General features: G+C 32.5%; 1 protein-coding gene and 1 long non-coding RNA gene across 2 annotated transcripts in view; one reads left to right on the forward strand and one right to left on the reverse strand.

Moving 5' to 3' along the window:
* ROBO2 (roundabout guidance receptor 2) overlaps positions 1-14816 on the reverse strand; it is a 1635491-nt gene that overhangs the window by 1466198 nt on the left and 154477 nt on the right. The gene's annotated exons all lie outside the window — the stretch shown is intronic.
* LOC140621464 (uncharacterized) overlaps positions 1-14816 on the forward strand; it is an 82519-nt gene that overhangs the window by 64453 nt on the left and 3250 nt on the right. The gene's annotated exons all lie outside the window — the stretch shown is intronic.

A 14816-nucleotide genomic window follows, 5' to 3' on the forward strand; every position in this document is an offset into this window, starting at 1 on the left:
TAGCTCATTTCTTTTTGTGTGCTGAATAATATTCCATTGTCTGGAAATACCACACTTTATTAATATATTCATCTACTGAAGGGACACCTTGGTTGGTTCCAAGGTTCTGCAACCATGAATAACCATGAATAAAAGTATTATAAACATCTGTGTGAAAATGTTTGCATGGATATAATTTTTCAACTTTTTTGGGTAAATATCAAGGAACATGATTGCTGGATTGTACTATAAGAAAATGTTTAGTTTTGTAAGAAACTGCCAAGCTGTCTTCCTAAGTGGCTGTACCATTTTGCATTGCCAACAGCAATGAAGTAGAGTTCCTGTCGCTCCACATCCTTATCAGCATTTCCTCATTGTTAGTATTCCAGATTTGGGTCATTCTGATCAGTATGTAGTTTCTCATTGTCGTTTTAATTTGCAATTTCCTGATAATACATGAATGTTGAATATCTTTTGAATATCTTTTCCTAGGCTTATTTGACATCTTCTTTGTGTAGTGTCTGTTTAGGTTTTTTTGTCTATTTTTAAATCAGGTGGTTCATTTCCTTACTGTTCAGTTTTAAGAATTCTTTGTGTGATTTAACCTATAATATTTTGTCATTTGTGCATTTTGCAAATATTTTCTTCTAGTCTATGGCTTATCATCTCATTCTCTTGATTTTATCTTCTCCAAAAGTTTTTCATGTTAATGAAGTCTAGATTATCAATTATTTCTTCCAGGTTTCATACCTTTGGTGTTTTAGATAAAAGTCCTCACCATCACTGAGGTCATCTAGGCTTTATTCTAACTATCTAGGAATTTTATGTGTCACATTTAGATCTAATAGCCATTTGAGTTGATTTTTGGAAAGGATATTTGGTCTCTGTTTAGATTCATTATTTTTTTTCCTGTAGATGGCCAGTTCTTTCAACATCATTTGTTGTAAAGGCTATTTGTGCTTCATTGTATTGCCTTGACTTCGATAAAGCTCTATTATTTTGTCTATAATCATGGAGGTCCATTACTGGGTTCTCTATTCTGGTCCATTGATTTAACTGTCTATTCTTTCACTAGTACCAATACCATACTTTTTTGATTACCATGGGCTTGTATTAAGTCTTGAAGGCAGGTGGTGTCAGTCCTCCAATTTTGTTCTTCCTAAACATACTGTAAAATATTCTGTGTCTTTTTTGGGGTGCTAATATGAATAATAACCTGCTTTTAATTTCAAATCTCACTTGTATAGTGAGATACACAAGTGGTATATAGGAAAGAAATGGACTTCTGTATGTTAACTTTTTATCCTGCTGCTTTGCTATAGTCACTTATTAGTTCCAGTAAAGGATTTTGGTTGTTATTGATTTTTTCAGTTTTTCTACATAGTCATGTTATCTGCAATACATATTTATTTTTTCCTCCCAAAAATGTATACCTCTTTATTTCTTTTTCTTGTCTTATTTTATTAGCTAGGAATTCTAATATATTGTTTAAAAGCAATGGGGGATATCTTGTACTTGTTCCAGATCTTCGTGGAAAAGCTTTAAGTATTTCAACATTAAGTATGATAGAAGCAGTAGATTCTTTGTGGATATTCTTTGTGGATATTCTTTATCAAAGTTAAGGTAATTCCCCTCTATTCCCAATTTACTGAGTTTTTATTGTGGCTGTGTGTTGAATTTTGCCAAAAGCTTTTTCCACATGTATTGCTACAATAATATGATTTTTCTTTTTCTTTAATCTAAATCTGTTGTTATGATGGATCATACTAATTGACTTTTGAATGTTTAACCAACTTTGAAGACCTCAGATAAATCTCATTTGTTCATGTTGTATAGTTCTTTTTATGCACTGTTGAATTCATTTATTAAGTTTTATTGAGAGTTTTTGCATCTATATTCATGAAACATTGGTCTATAGTTTTCTTATAATGTCTTTGTCTAACTTTGGTATTGGAGCAATACTGGCTTCATATATGTGTGTGTGTTGATCTTCCTAATAAGACTTGGAGAACTGATCTAATTTCTTCCTTACCTGTTTGTTAGAAGTTACCCATGAACCCATCTGGCCTGTTGCTTTGTTTTGAATGGTTATTAATTACTGACTTAATTTCTTTAACAGCTATAGTCCTATTCAGATTGTCTGAATGTGTGAGTTATAGCAGCTCATATCTCCTAAGAAAATGGGTCTATTTCATCTAGGTTATCAAATTCGTAGACATAGAGTTGTCCACGGTATTCCTTTACTATCATTTTAATATTCATGAAATCTGTGGTGATGCATTTTTTATTTCTGATATTAGTATTCTGTGTTCTCTCTCTCTCTCTCTCTCTCTCTCTCTCTCAAGTAACCTGCCTGGTGGCTTTATTATCTTTTCAAAGAATCAGCTTTTGAGTGCTAACCTTCTCTACTGATCTTCTATTTTCAATTCCATCAATTTCTGCTTGAATTTTTATAATTTCTTTACTTCTTTCTACTTTTGGATGAAACTTGTATTTTTCTTTAAGTTTATTAAGGTAGAAGCTTATTGATTTTAGATATTTCTTCATTCTCATATATGCATTCAATGCTATGAATTTACCTTTAAGCACTGCTTTCACTGCATTTCACAAATTTTGATAAGTTGTATTTTCATTACTTAAAAATACTCATTAATTTCCCTTAGGATTTCTTTTTTGATTTATGTGTCATTTAGAAACGTGTAGTTTAATCTTAAAGTATTTTAGATTTTGCAGCTATTTTTTCTGTTAGATTTCTATTTTAATTCCATTCTGGACCGAAAGCAGACATTGTATGATTCCTATTTTAAATTTCTTGTGGTATGTGACTCAGAGTGTGGTATAGCTTGGTGAATGTACCATGTGAGCTTGAGAAAAATGTGTAATCTGCTATTATTGGATGAAGTACTCTATATGATACACATATATAGATATAGATCAATTATATCCAGTTGATTGATAGTGCTGTTGAGTTCAGCTATATCCTTCTGAATTTTTTACTATTGTATATGTCTTAAAGACTCCAACTATAATAGTGGATTCATGTATTTATCCTTGTGGTTCTATAAGTTTTTGCCTTATGCACTTTGACCCTCTTTGTTAAGCACATATACATTAACAATTTTTATGTCTTCTTGGATTATTGATCTCTTTATCATATATAATGCTCCTCTTTATCCTAGATAATTTTCCTTGCTCAGAAATTAATAGAGCTACTCATGCTTTCTTTTGATTAGTGTTATTATGGTGTGGTTCTTGTCTCTATCTTTTTATCTTTAATCCATATATGTTTTAATATTTAAAGTGGGTTTCTTGGAAAAAACATAATTCGGTCTTGTTTTTTGATACACTCTGATACTCTTTTAATTATTGGATTTAGACCATTGATATGTAAGGTGATTATTAAAGTTATTGAGTTAATTAATATCTACTGTATTTATTATTGTTTTGTATTTGTTGTGTTTGTTCTTTGTTCCTATTTTTGACCTCTACTCTTTCTCTGTCTTCCATGGTTTTAATTGAACAATCATATGATTCCATTTTCCCTCCTTTCTTAGCATATCAATCATACTTTTTTTGTACTGTTTTTTGGTGGTTGCTCTAGGGTTGCCATATATATTTGCAACTAATCTAAGTTCACTCTCAAATAACACTACCACTTCATGTGTAGTAAGAGTACCTTACAACAACAAAAATATTCTCAATTCCTTCCTCTTATCCCTTAAATCATTGCCATTATACAATTCATTTCATTTAACATAAGAATACTTAGGCATGAGAATACATAGTCAAATACTTCATTGCTATTCTTATTTTGAACAATCCTTTGTCTGGCAGATTAAGAATAAGAAAAGTAAATGTTTTTATTTTACCTTCATTTATTCTTTTTCAAATGTTCTTCCTTTATGTAGTTTCAAGTTTCTGACCTATGTCATATTTCTTCTCTCTAAAGAACTTATTTTAACATTTCTCACAAGATAGATCTCTTTTTTTGAGAAAATTTTTATTTCTCCTTACTTTGAAGCTTAGTCTCACATGGTACAGAATTCTAGGTTGGTGGGGTTGATCTCTCATCACTTTACATGTTTCATTTCACTCTCTTCTTGCTTGCATGGTTTCTGAAGAGAAGTCAGATGTAATCCTTTATGTCTCTAGAGGTATTTTCTCCTGTCTGGTATCTTTCCTTTTTTTCCCCTAATCTTTGATTTTCTGAAGTTTGAATTATTTGCTTGGGTGTAAGGTGTATGAAGTAGATTTTTTCATTTTCTTTTTATTTATTTCTTCATTTTTTAATGCTTAATGTTTTCTGAGAATCGTTGATCTATGTTTTGTTATCTGACATTAATTTGGAGAAATTATCAGTCATTATCACTTCAAATATTGCTTCTTTTCCTTCCTTTCTTCTCCTGGTATTCCAATTGTGTGTATGTTTTCCTTTTTGTAGTTATCCCACAGTTCTCCAAAGGCATTCTTCATTTCTGGTACAGTGTTTTTGATCTCTAGCTTTTCTTTTTTAACCTTTCTCAGAATTTCCACCTGCTTGGTTACATTTCCCATGTGTTCTTACATACTGTGTGCTTTTTCTTTTAAATCCCTGAGCATATTAATCATAGTTTTAAAAAATTCCAATTCTGATAATTTAACATTTCTGCCATATCTAACTCTGGTTCTGATGCTTGTTCAGTGTCTTCAAAGTTTGTTTCTTCCTTTTAGTATACCTTCTAATTTTTTGTTAAAAGCAACCATGATATACTGCACAAAATATGCCTTTAGTAATATAGTGATAAGGAATGGGGGAAATAGCATGTTATAGTCCTATAACTAGGTCTAAGAGTATTGGGGAGCTCATGTCTCTAGTCTGTGAACTTTATTAGTGCTTCTCAGTTTCTAGCCACTCCCATTAGATGGAACAAGAAGGCTAGAGGGGGATACTATTGTGTATTTCCCTTCCCCACATGAGAGGGCTAGAGGTTGTTGGAGTTGGGTATTTCTCTTCCCCCAGGTAGACGAGGCTCAGGTTATTTCTCTTCCTCTAGTTAGGGTAGGCTCTGGTAAAACAGTATATCTTGACAACAGGCCTTATGGGGAAATACCGGAAGCTCGGGCATGTTAGATGGATCCTTTACTCCTCCCTCTGCCAGAAGTAACAGAGAATTTTTCTTCAATATATACTATGTTTCATTTGAGGTTTGCCTACACTGCACTGGCTCCTGTGGAGGTTGCTGCTGGTGGGTTTCTACTCCAGGAAGTTGTGATTCTTTATCTACCTATCTGTTTCTCTAATTTGGGGGAAATAATTTTTTCCTATGACCTCACTTCTCTGATGGATCTAAGAACTGTTAATTTTTCTATTTGTTATGCTTTTTCTTTATCATTAGGATAAAGTGGTGACTTTTAGCTCTTTTACAAGTAGAATCAGAAGCCAGAAGTCCAACTTATATTTCTTTATTTTCAAAAATCCCTTCTTAATTTATCTCAATTTAAAAATTATAAAATGCAATGTTTGTGACTTTCTATTCACCTTTTTAAATTGATAACAAAAATTGGGATTCCTTGATGGAGCGTTTTAGTTTTTTGTAAATCAGATTAAGGAATGAACACAAAGTTGCATGGCATTTCTTTAACATTTAACTAAAGTAGGACATTTTCTGAGGTGTCTTTGAGAATGAAATACACACTGAGACTCATGCATGTAATATATATATATATATATATATATGTACATATATATATATGCATATATATATATCACCTAACATTATTGCATGTTTATTCTCCCATATTTTGTACCTCTTAGAATGCAATTCACTAGATTATTAACCAAATCATATATCAGAGCCAAATTAAAATTATTCTCCAAATGACTCAATACAGTTAGGTCTATTTGTACAGTTGATGATTCTTAAGAATTTTAGAAATACTCTTAAATATATGTTTATACATATACACAAATATATATATATATATATATATATATATATATATATATATATATTTGGAGTCTGTGTTACACAAACATTGAAGTAGATTATGGGTAAGATTTAAGTGCACACTTAGCATTTTCAAGCACACAGGTGTTATAATGAGGTTTTTTTCAAAGAAAAATGTCTAAAGATCACCCAAGTAATATAGCTGGTACTACCTTGGACACATTCTGAATTCTTAAGTACTTCATTTTATTGTATTAATTTAATTAAGCTAGGTTTCCATATGTTTCACTGAATAAGATGTGGACTGGGGATTGGATGAGTCCATGGGGAATATCCTAATTGCCTCTTGAGCAGCAAGGACTTTATTAATGAGATTCCTTTCTGTAAGATGGAAATTCATCAGTCTCTTTATATAGATATAGATAGAAATATAAACCCTGTACTTTTAAACTATTCTGTGGACATGACAATGAGAAGGACTACATTGAGCCATGCTTAGAGGGAAATTCAAGCCAGAGACTATAGTGGAGATCCTAATTTGTGTAGCCAAATTCTGGTCAAGACAGATGAAATAATATTATGTGTATTAACTAAGATTTAAAACAGGATTGGGGTTCAAATTCTGCATTGCACCTCAATTAACAATGTGATTTTGAATAAACCTCTTAATCTCTCTGTTCTTCATCTTCTGCATCTATTAAATGGTACGATTGCCTTATAGAATTGTGGTGAGGATTATACAATATAATTTTTATAAAATGTGTAGCATAGTTATGTGCTATATGATCAATATATTTATTAGGACTCTGAGAAAGGAAGACTAACAAGATGGCCTAAGTAACATTGCAATTTTCAATTCATATAACTGAAAAGTCTACATGTAGTTTTATGAAGAACTTATTAACGATTATTTTTCTCTTTTTGTTCCTTAGGTTCATAGTCTTCTATTTAGCTTCATACTAAGTTTCTTACCCTTATGATTATAAGATGACAGCTTCTTTTTTTCACATTCTTTCAGCATAGAATAAAAAGGAAAAGTTTCTGCCTTTTTTTCTCAGAAACCCCAAGAAATTCTTGGATTTTTTCACTAAGTCTGTGGATTTTTTTTCCATGAAGCTAGTAATCACTCTCAGTCTCCATACAAATAATAGGCTGGGAGTGGGGAAGGGACAGTTTTCTGGGTATAAGTTGGAATAAGCTTACCACTATATGATGGCTTCAAAAAGCTCCTTTACTAAGCAGTTCAGAAGTAGTAACCATCATATGCCCATCATTGTAGAAATTGCTGTTTATGGAATTTTTGTGGTCTATTTAAAGAAGAGAGAAAGGACAGGCACCAGAAAAAGGCTACATGCTAACATGAGTTAAAGAGATATTGAAGATTCAATTATTGTTGCTTTGTAAAATATAGAACCACAGGCAGTCTTTCAACAAGAAATAAGAGCATAGAAAGCAAACCATTGCCTTATTATCACCAAAGAGACTGAGTTCAGTTGTCAGTCTACACAATTTTGAGATCTAAAACCTAAATAATTTCTCTACCTTAAAATGCAAAAAAAAAACCCACAAAATGTGCTGACCAAAAAAAAGTGTTATATTTTCCTCTCCATGCTTTACTTAAAAAAAAAAAAAAAGAAAGAAAAAGAAAGAAAGAAAGAAAAAAAGGTGCTTTAACCCCATGGTGAATAGTGGTCAGTCTCAAAGACTCTCAATAGTTCCTTCAATTCAAATCTATAAAAACTTTGGAAAGAAACAATTGAATTTTTGCTATCTTTTATCCTCATTTAAAAAAATTAGAAGTTTCTTTCCTAAAGTCTTAATATTTTCCCAATGATCTAAACTTTACAGTATATCTACTATCTTCCTATGCTCTCTATTTGACTTTTGTACTTAGTGTCTTCCATGGCCAATATTTTCTGATCATTTATAAATCTCTAATCTCAGATGTTTCTCCAAAATTCCACATCTATAATTCTACTGGCCCACAGACAAATGTTGGAGCCCCCTCTTCTATTTTTTTCATTATCTACCATATCACCAAATATGTTTTATTGATTGTAATTTAGAAAAGCTTCTTCAGTCTATTGTGTCTACTACTCCATGCCCATGGTGATTGCTTAGTTCAGGTCTTTGTACATTCACATTTGGAAAAAATCACTCATTGTATTAAAAATAAAAAGTATTTACTGAGTAGCTATTATGTCCTTGGCAATATTCTAGTCACAGATGCTATGGTAATAAACCCAACAAATACAAAGCCTGCATCCTAGTGGGAACGTCATAATTCAGCTGTTCATTAAATATTTTCTTAAAAAGAAAAATAAAGTAGAAAATGGGGATTAAGGTGACTGGGGTCGTTACACAAGTAAGGTAATCAGGATTTGTTTATATAAATGGGCAATATTTGGATACACACCTGAAGGAGGTAAGGACAAAAGCCTCGACACTTGCTCCCACTCTAACTTGTCATTCCCCCATGAACAATCTCACAGTTAACAAAGGGGCTATATTTTAAAAGGGCAATATTCAACCAGGTAGCTCTTCTATTTAAAAAGCTGTCACCTGTAGCATTGAACTCATCCTCCTTTACCATGTCTTTTTACCCTTTTGTCTTTGTTCCTCACTCCCCACTATCCTTCCTATACTCCCTTTATCTAAACTTCACATGGCTCTCCGAACACATGATGCTTTTTTAAGACTTTACACAAGCTGCTTTGGTTTTTTGTTGCTGTTGTTTTTATGTAAAAAGGAACTAGTTGCTATACATTTGTTGACTGAATTAATTCACTTAAGTACAGGAAGAAAACGAATGGCTGTGTTGGGCCAGTTATCTTTGCCAGGCACAAAAATCTGAGTCTTACTTCCCATTTTACTAGGAAAAGAAAGTATGTTCTATATGGCTCTGCATTCCTCTGCACTGAGAGTTTTGTTCTTGAGGTTTTATCTTTTAGTGTTTCTGGTGTGTGTGTATGTGTGTGTGTGTGTGTGTGTGTGTGTGTGTGTGTCTGCATGCATGTGTATCATTTTCTATTCTTTGGTCACAAAGTTGCGAGAGATGAGAAAAAGAACTATGTAAAGGGAGACCGAAAGTGCTAGTGGCCTCAGATTTGGGTTGTATCCTGATGGCAAATTTCTGTATAGGGCGCTGAGTGGAGTGAGGTATAGGTGAAGTGTTTATTTATGCTTCTGTAATATAGATGAATTTTTCATTTTTATCCAATTTTGCAGTGGATGTTCAAACATAAGAAGTACTAAAACAATGAATTATCTATTATTCTTATTATCATTACCATCATTTATTGATTACTTTGTGAGGCTAAACTCACAGTATAAACTATTACTCTTTCCAATACCTGTTTATTGAGGTATAATTATCCCCATTTACAGAGAAAACAGGTTCATATAGGTTCAGTTACATGACCATTTATATATTTATTAAGAAGCAGAGCCAGAATAAAATTTTAGCATTTACATTATGCTTTGGAAACTTAGATTCTTAATTTCCATCAAGTAAGTATCTGAGTAATGTATCTTAAGAAAGAATGCGATTTGTACATGTCATAGAGAGTATATCATACATATATATTTAATTTCATAAAAAGTATAAAAAATTTTTAATAGTTCTCATGAATTTGCACTTAAAGTGGTTTGAATGGAACTACTAATGCATATTGTTCTGCCACTGATTCTAAAAAGGCTTTCTTTTTTAAAGAGAAGCTATAAATTTCAATCAATTGCTACTTTTTCCATAAACAAACCAGTCTTTCCAGCACTAGAAAATATTTTTAAAAGGGAATATTAAAAACTATAGTTCAATTGCATCTGATATTGCCAAAACCAAGGGATTTGAAATATTCTGTATAGATGCTTTAAATATGGCAATTCCATTACTCCAAAGGAAAAATATGCCCTATTTTCTGTTTTGTTTGCAGATTTATATGTCTTTTCTACATATCCCTGGCATATTTAGATCTATTCTAGATGGTTAAACCAAAATTTAACAGATAATTTGACTCTCAGGTGGAAATGATAAAAATAAAGACTAACATTCCATCTTAAAACACTTTCACTTATAAATGTGACATGTGAATAGACAGTGAGTGGACCTATATGATCAAAAACTGTAAGCAATTACACAGATCAGTTTTAGGGTAATTCAGGGTAGATCTGAAATCCAACACTGGCCAAAATTAGCATCTTTTATAGAAATAAAGAAAATGTGATACACTTTTAAGGAAAATATGCCCTTTCACAAAGACTGAGATACTGGTTTTTGTAATATAATCCGGACTTCTTCCCACCATAAAGCCTTGAACCAGTTACTTTAAGAGAGCATTAAAAATAATCATGCTTGAATTTTAGATCAGGACTGAATGGTAAACACCTTGGGTGTCTTGCTATGTTAGGAATATTTAATAGCAACCATGAAAAGTAAGTGTTGATACATGAAAATATCCTGTTTTCTGATGTTAGGAATACACTGCATTGACCTAATGGCTAGAAAAGGGTGTCTCCATTAGCATCCTGGCCAAGGGCTGCAAACCCCAATAGAACGGCTGATCCTCAGTAAATTGCTTGTAAACTGACTTCCGGGTCACGTGCTTTCCTCTGGCTAGATTTTATCTCACACATGTTTAGTGAGATAAGAAGTCAAAATGTGGGATCCCTGGGTGGCTCAGTGGTTAAGCATCTGCTTTCGGCTCAGGGCGTGATTTCGGAGTCCCAGGATCGAGTCCCACATCAGGCTCCCTGTATGGAGCCTGCTTCTCCCTCTGCCTGTGTCTCTGCCTCTCTCTCCGTGTCTCTCATGAATAAGTAAGTAAAATATTTAAAAATAAATAAATAAAAATGAGTCATGCTTCTATACCATAGAGAAACTATCCAAACATTATGTTAATATCAAGATCAAGTTATGTTACATTATTCCAGTACTTTCTTGAAGTGAAATATTTGAGGGCAACAACCAGGCTTATATTGGTCTAATTTTCCATTCTTCATTTTCCTGATAACAATGTTTTTGGTGAAGCCAATTTTCAGAATTTTTTGTAGAAATTATCTTTTATGTTAGTCCTTTCTTTATAATTTAAGCATTCTTGGTCAAACCTTACTTTATAACTGAATTTAGGTCTACTAATATTCTACCATAATGTCTTCATAGCTTCATTTCATTGAACATAATTCCCAAAACTAAATTTCTAGTTATAGTAGAACTTCACTAAACACTGATTTTAAAGAAAAACATTTATTTCTAGGATACACTTATTTTAAACAGAGTGAATAAGGCTCCAATTTGGAAGTTAAATATGAAAATGGCTTAATTATCTCTAAAATAGTACTTACAGAATATATTGTCTAGTCTAATTACGTATTTCCAAATGTGTAATCTTTTCTAACCATTTTTAACATTTTGCTTTTCTAATCCTTTAATATATATTGTATATATCATATGTTATTCAAATATTAAATAAACCAATAATATTGTCACTGAATTAACTCTAAGATTCTACCAAAAAGTGCCTCAAATCCTCCAAATACATCCAAATGTATTTCTGTAAAGTAACCTCATTATTTAAATAATGAGACAATTTTAAAATATTAACTCAGACTTATTTACAAAAGAAAATTACCCCCAACCCACAACCAGGGATGAAAATACGGGTTGTTATAAGACTGCATCTATTAAACTCTATCATATGAATACTTGTATTGCTTTCTACTCATCACTGCTAAGGAAAAATATTTTCCAGTATTTTTCAATTTTGAGCAATAAAGCAGTACTCCCAGAAAGGAGAATAGAGATTGAGGGCAGTGTTATTAGTAATAAGCCTGCACTTGGTCATTCATTCTAAGAAACGAGGAATTATAATCTTTTGTTTTATTTTGGTGGAGAGATCATACAATTAGCAGTGGAAATTGGTAACTAGTGTTTGTCTTTGAATTCAAATAGAATCTCTCTTTAAATCTATTCTCTCTCCTTCCAAACACTTCCTTGATTATTTTATCCTATTCCCTTTTTCTGTTACAACACAACATCTAAAGTTATTTTAGAATTTACCCTTTTTTTGTCCTTATATTTAAAATGTCTTTAAATTTTAGTGTCGTATAGCAGTATGAGTTTCCTAGTCAGTCACACTCAGTCACTTGTATAATTTTTTGATAATAATAACTCAGGAAAAATACTACCCAAACCATATGATCTGAAGTGATGCAATTTATTCTTTCACAAAAGATCCCAATATTAAAAATTCATTAAGGTTTTAAAACAGATTATTAAACCTATGTAAGACTTCAAAGTACCCTAATCCCTAATAGCATTACTTGCTTTTCTATCCATAATGGAAAATATTTAAAATAACATTATTCCATTCATTAACATAATTAATTATTTAAGTTGCCATCCATATTGTGTTTGTCATGTACCACAGCAAATTATGTCTTTTAAATGATCAGCAATAACTAAAAGCAAATATAATTCACTTTGCACTGCCAGCAAATAAAACACTGTAGTATGTAGGTATGCCAGAATTAAACAAAAGTATTGGCTAGTGAAAAGATAGTCAATACTGTGACTTCGTGATAAATTCAACCTACACATCGGAGCTTACATAAAAGACCAAAATAACAGTTAATATTTACTGAGGCTGTGGTTTGACAATACAACAGTTAAAGTCACCCAAGTTGTAAAAAGAAAATGTATGGCATCTCTTTAATTAGAGTTTAAATCTGCTCATCTTGATGCAATCATAAACTGAGAAACAAGAGGTTATATGCTCTTTTAGAAGACAGCGATTGTACATGATACATGTGGCCCTTTCCGATTCAAGGCCTGATTCTTGGCTTCTGCTTCTGAAACACAATGTTTCATTTTAATAAAAAATACATTACTGCAGTAAGATAAGGTCATCAGCTGTTAAGTGTAATGTAATTTCTGTAATAAAATTAATTTTATAGCCTGTATAAAAGACTTTATGTGGGTTAAATAGTTTTAATTACTAGCTAAATTCTGTTCCTTAGAACGCATAAATGAAGCACCTCCACCCCCCATAAAAAGAATGCATATACTGTAAAATGTCAGTATAATTCTTTATGACACCAATTTTTTGTGTTATTCTAAAATGCCTGCTAGTTTCAACTGCAGGCTAATATGGCCTTTTTTGGCCACAGGGACAGAGGATTTATTTGCTGGTGTTTCAAGACTAAAAGCAGTTGTACCAGTAAAAACCTTGTGCAATTCCCTTATAGGTCAGCTATTTCTGTACAGCAATTCAAAAACAAAAAAAAAATCTAAAACATGCGTATTGACTTATATAACCCCATTTAATCTCAAATGGAAGCCGAATGACTGTAAAGGAGATGCAAACCACACCTATAACCAACACTGGAAAAACATCTCAATCTCGGTAAAATGGTCATCATGTAAGTAAGGGCAACATATTCTTGGTAAAATGTACATATAAACACAATTCAAACGTCCTTGCTTTGTGAAAAGTTTTAATATGAGGTATTTCCTAACTGGTAAAGGCTTTAGAACTCGCACAGAGTTTTAAAGTGAACAGCTTTCAAGCTGAATCCCCAGTTCTTCCACCAACTTGGGTGTAAGATCCAAGGCAAGTTATTAAACCTTTCTGATCCTGTTTTATCATTCATTTTAAAATAAGAAACAGAACAATTGTTTCCTACGGCTATTATCACACTTAAACATAATAACAATACAGAGTTCTTGGCATTAAGGCTGGCCTTTATGACTATGAAATGAATATACTTTTCTTTCTGATTTTACTCCCTTTCCATAGACTGCTAGAAGAGCCACTGAGGGAGAGAAGCGATTAGATTTTAGATGCTCTTTTATCAACATTATTGGGCTAATTTAGAGAATCACTGAGGCAAGGAAGTGGTACTTGCCTAAAAATGCCATCACATCATATAAAATATTATATCAAATTCATTCTTGCTAATAAATTATAATTTTGTTTTGCAAAGAGCATGCTGACGCTCTTCAATACTCGTTATACCTAAGGTAGCAACCCTACCAAGAAAATAGGAAGCATCCCGAAGAGATCTATTTTTACTGTTGCCCTCACTTAACTTTGGACAGGAATTACAAGCAAAGGGACAGCATCCAGAAACCTAGTTGTGCAAAAGATGCTCAGATATTCTCTGCTCTTAATCTCATTACATCCAGTCTGCAGAAATAACCAAGCTCCCCTGGTCCTCTGATGAAAACCCACATTCAGCTTTCTGCCCTGGTCATTCTCAGCCACTGAAGCTACTCAATTTTTGATACTGGATGAGCCACCAGGAAATGGTACTGGCACAGAAAGATGCATGACAGAGTTCCACACCAACAGAGCATGATTCCAGCAGAATAGGGGCAAAATAATTCTTTCAATGAGGAATTCAGTAGGATAAACATGACCAAGCTCATAACTAGCCCTTGGGTCTGTCTCTTCTAGTTTTGTTCATGTTCAGTCCCTCTGGTTTAGATCTCTCTCCCCAAATATATATTTTAATGAATATGAAAAAGTCTATTGTAACAAATTATTTTTACTTATATAAAATTAGCATCATTTCATTAATCTTTGCTTAAAGGAGTAACTTACTTTTGGAATCTTACAAATGCCATTTTACCATTTTGTTGACCTTCACCTTATTTTTGTATTCTTTTTACATATGCCTTAAAAGGCCATGCCTGAAATGGAGCATTTTTTTCCTATTTTAAAAAAAGTAGCAGGGCACCTGGGTGGCTTAGTGGTTGAGCATCTCCCTTTGGCTCAGGTTGTGATCCGGGGTCCTGGAATCCAGTCCCCCATCAGGCTCCCAACAGAGATCCTGCTTATGTCTGCTTATGTCTCTGACTCTTTCTCTGTGTTTCTCATAAATAAATATTTTTTTTAAAAAACTAAAAAATTA

The sequence above is a fragment of the Canis lupus genome, chromosome 30, assembly GCF_048164855.1.
Source record: "Canis lupus baileyi chromosome 30, mCanLup2.hap1, whole genome shotgun sequence".
In the NCBI taxonomy this organism is placed as follows: Eukaryota; Metazoa; Chordata; class Mammalia; order Carnivora; family Canidae; genus Canis; species Canis lupus.